The sequence below is a fragment of the Halyomorpha halys genome, unplaced genomic scaffold (genome assembly GCF_000696795.3).
Source record: "Halyomorpha halys isolate HHAL.00 unplaced genomic scaffold, Hhal_1.1 Scaffold2113.1, whole genome shotgun sequence".
NCBI classification, from domain to species: domain Eukaryota; kingdom Metazoa; phylum Arthropoda; class Insecta; order Hemiptera; family Pentatomidae; genus Halyomorpha; species Halyomorpha halys.
In genome coordinates this window covers 48,666-52,991 of record NW_027112410.1, presented here as the reverse complement: position 1 = coordinate 52,991, position 4,326 = coordinate 48,666, and the positions used below count along the sequence as shown (strand labels likewise).

Below are 4,326 nucleotides of genomic sequence, written 5' to 3'. Positions count from 1 at the left end.
TATCAACCAATTCTAGCCAGAGTCCAGATTGGGAGGATCAAGATTTGTTTTATTATTTGGGTTAAAGGTTCACGTAAAAACATATACGAACAAATCAATAAAAAAGTATTCTGAAAACTTTAGAATGACTAAGGATAAATTAAAAGTTGTGGTATACAGACCTACATGGATATACTACTGGTACTGGTATTTGGTGGGTGGAACAAGTCCGGCAAGTGGGCCTACTGGTCCTTTTTGCCAACCCCTGGCGGCTACCTAGGTTGCCGCACGTACTGACCAAGGCGGGAGTGTCATGATTCATTCTTCCGGACCGCCGAAAAATGAATGTTTAACTGCCCCAGGTGGGAATCGAACCCACAACGTTCCGAACCGAGCGCACTGGGACCTGCACCCCAACCACAGAATATACTATCTGTTAGATTTAAGATACTTGCCGTTAAAATTAAACAAACTCGTGTCAATTATTGTTATCAGGAACCGAAAAAGTATTTTTTAAATTTATTTAAGTAAATAAATTTTAAAAAATAATTAAATTTTTTTTACCATTGAATAAAACATTTCTTCAGGTTATAAGATTGTGAAATTTGAAATTATGTATATAGTAAATTAATTTATAGTTGTTAAATTGTATATTTTAAATAAAGCTCATTTTAGAAGAAAAAAAAATAGATTTTTTTAGTTGGTAGGGCTTCAATATTTAGTTACAAAACTGATCTGCTTTAGAATATTTCTAAAATAATATTTTATATATTTTCCTGAAGGTAGAAGTAACATAAACAATGATGTAATAATTTTCCATCAGACAAGAAGATATGATGTTTAGTTATTTTTTCTGTTTAATTATTTGATATTACTTTTCATTGCAAAACCATTTAAAGTTTCAGTTTATCCCAACAAATCCCATCAAATCACCTTTACTCTTCGTCGTAAACCTGCTGACTGCCCTACAGTGTACTTAAATAATGTTGCTCTTACCCCTGTAGAAAGATCCGCAACCTTGGACTACATCTGGACAAAAAACTAACTTGGAATCATCATACTAGACTGAAAAGACAGGAAACTGCACGCAGATTTCGACTATTGCAGCACTTACTAGACAAACGGTCTAAACTTCCAATTCATTAAAAAATAATGACCTACATGACAATAATAAGACCCATCTGGACATAGGAGTTGAGCTTTGAGGCTCTTATAAACCGTCGAATTCCTCTCGTATCCAATCCTTACAATCCAAAATCCTTCAGAAAATCCTCAATGCTCCTTACTTTCTCACAAATAAAATCATCCAATAAGACCTTAATGTTCCTTATGTAACCAATCTAGCCCAAACCAGATATTAATCCTTCCATTATATACACCCTAACCACTCAAACCCATGAGTTTCTAACCTTGTTTCCTCTTTCATTCCTGACAATCCTCCGAGGCGCCTGAAAAGAAGACGACTTCGAGACCATATATTGTAAAAATGTTTTAGAGTGCTACCAATGGGGGGTTTCTCTGTATGCCTTTATCATACCATTATGATCTTACTTCAAATTTTCTTGTTGTATTTTATATACAGTTGTAAATGTCAATAAATAAATAAAAAAAGTTTCATTTTGTTATATACCCTCTTTCTTATTCATTAAGATATAGTTTATAGTTTTAAAACCATTTCTCATCAAAAATAATATTTTATAATTGTAAATTTTATTTTGTCTGGTTTTCATTCACAACCTATACTGTTTGGATGTATCGTAGAAAAAAATGATAATATTCCCTGGTTTAGGGTGCCTACTTTATAAGGCTGGGTGTGCCCCGGAGGGCTTCTGAATCCACATGGTTGAAAAGTGACAGAATAAATAATCATCTGCCACAGACAGATTTGAACACAGGTCCTTGGAGTTGGTAGCACAGTGCCTTCCCGACTGGACCATCTGGACAGCCCCGTTTCACTTATAAGGGAAGAAATGACTGGTAAGGCTGAAAGAACGACGAGTTTTTCATTTGAAATCTAAATCCACGCTATCAACCAAACTATTTCGTGATGTATACAAATTTGAAAATTGAAAACGGCTCTAAAATGTTACATTGATGGTTGAGTTAAGGAAATTGAACTCTCCTTCTTTGTTCTTAAAGCAAAAAAGGGATAACTATTTTTGAAAAAAAAATGGCAAAAACCAAATTCTTTAATTTGCCAAAGAAAAAGACTAATTAGTTAAATAATTATTAACTTGAAAAAATACACAATAATTTGATTATTATCATATATTGCTATCTATACGACATTATGTATAATACATTACAAAAAATCATAAAAGTATTGACGAAAAGATGACAACATTTAAAAATCTTGTTAATCTTTTTAACATAGGACTTCCTCGTAACGTTTTGACATCTCAGCATACATAACTGAGCTTGAATAAACAGGGTCTGAAAAAATAAAGTAATTCATTTTTATTTTATACAGTAATTCTTCATTATTTATTATTATTACTATAACAACAGACCATGGAGGCCTAAATCCTTGCACGATGTATTTCCCAATATTGGGATGTAATATTCCCAGTATTAGGAAATACATCGCACGTTTTTGACGTGTTTTTTTCGCAGAGTGGGTTCGTCACTACCACGCCTATTTTTTGTGAGTGCCACCCATTGGCTAACGGGCCTCACAAATGCTCGGGGGGAGGCTGTGAGTGAGTTTTGCATTATTTTGCGCATGTAAAGAAGCAATAATTCTTCATTACTTGAGTTAAAATATAAATTAAAAAAAAAATATGCATGTTGGAGAGGTATAGGGAGTAGATGTTTACTCATTAAGAATGTTTAGTTCCCTATCAGATGTATCATCAGGACCGCGAGTTATATCCAAATTCACTCATCGTACAATAGTAATCTTAACTCCAATACCCTCAATAAAAAAGGTTATATCCCAAATAATAATATTTAAGGTGGTAACGAAAGGTGAATGTTCAGATTGATGGTGTTAGGGTAATACTCATGGATTTTCCAAACAAATTTTGAAATCCAATCATTAAAAATTTTAAGTTGAGAGCGAGTGAAGTGTGCGTTTTACTTTATTCTAACAGGCAAACGCCAAAGCAATGGTTAAATAAACTTTCTGTTCATTAAGAATCGAAAGATACATTGCGCAAGATTTTAACTGCTCGATATCTCATATACACGTAAGCGTTTGTCGGACTGATAGTATAGGGTTCTTCGTGAGTCAAGTCAGGCACATCAGTCTTGCTTTTACAAATCCTGAATGTCATTCCGAATGATTCTATACGGTATACCCATTCGATAGAACTTACGAAAATTGTGTAATTAGTTTCAGGCTCGAGATTGATGATGGCCATTTAAAAATAACAGAAATAGAGAGGCTTATTCAAGCTAAGTGATTGCATATTTCATTAACACTGGATCGCCCGAGCTCTTCCGATTGCATTTATATGTACACAGCCTCGTTACATTTCGTTAAACTGTTGTTTCTTTCCAGAAACAGAGTTGATATTTGGTATTTTTATCACAATAAATCTTAAAATACGATTTTTTTTTATAATCAGTGAAAGCTGCATGATGCGCGCAGGGCATCATATGTTTTTCTGATAATATTTAGTGACACTTTTTCCTCTTTTTTCCAATAAATAAGCCTACTTCATAAAATTTAAATATTCGTGTATTTATAAATATTCATATACTTACAAATATATAAAAGAATAGCGACATAAAGGAGAATAACAGACCGTAGACTTTGTTCTTGGTGAGGATGACTGTTATGAGGAAGACTGCTGCCAGACAGGCATAGCCGATGGCTACGTACATCTGTACCGTGCCGTGCAAACCTGTCAGGTCCAACTGCATTGGATAACAGAACCGATCAGCCTATTATAACTCCTTGCAAATATTAATAACATTACACAATCTATTCTTAGCAATAATATTATTATATGTATAATTACAAAAATAATAATTTAATAAATAATTTTACACTCATTTTATTATCATCACCAAACATTTTTCTATTATACTTTTGTTTTCTCACCTGTTTGTTATCTCGTTATCACTTATATTATCTATCGCTGCATTTATTTATATTTATTCACCTATGTTTTATTAACTTTCACATTTACTTTGTTTGGTTTTTGTAAACTTTTATTTCACATGTTTCTATTAACTTATTTCACTTATCATTATCATCACCTATATGGTTAACATTCCATCACATTTTTTCACTAATTTCTATACTTTATTACTTATTTTTAATCTTTTTATGTACTTCTTTTTACATCTCACCTTGTACTTTTATATATATTTTTATTTTATTTTGTAAACTTTCACTTC

General features: G+C 32.5%; 1 long non-coding RNA gene across 1 annotated transcript in view; it reads right to left on the bottom strand.

The window, feature by feature from the left end:
• Window positions 1–2,258: 2,258 nt before the first annotated feature.
• The window catches only part of LOC136796472 (uncharacterized), a 2,616-nt gene continuing 548 nt past the window's right edge, over window positions 2,259–4,326 (bottom strand). The window contains exons 2-3 of the long non-coding RNA XR_010844187.1: window positions 3,688–3,840; window positions 2,259–2,412 (exon numbers count right to left, since the gene is read on the bottom strand). This is a non-coding gene — a long non-coding RNA (uncharacterized lncRNA). The remainder of the gene's footprint in view (window positions 2,413–3,687; window positions 3,841–4,326) is intronic.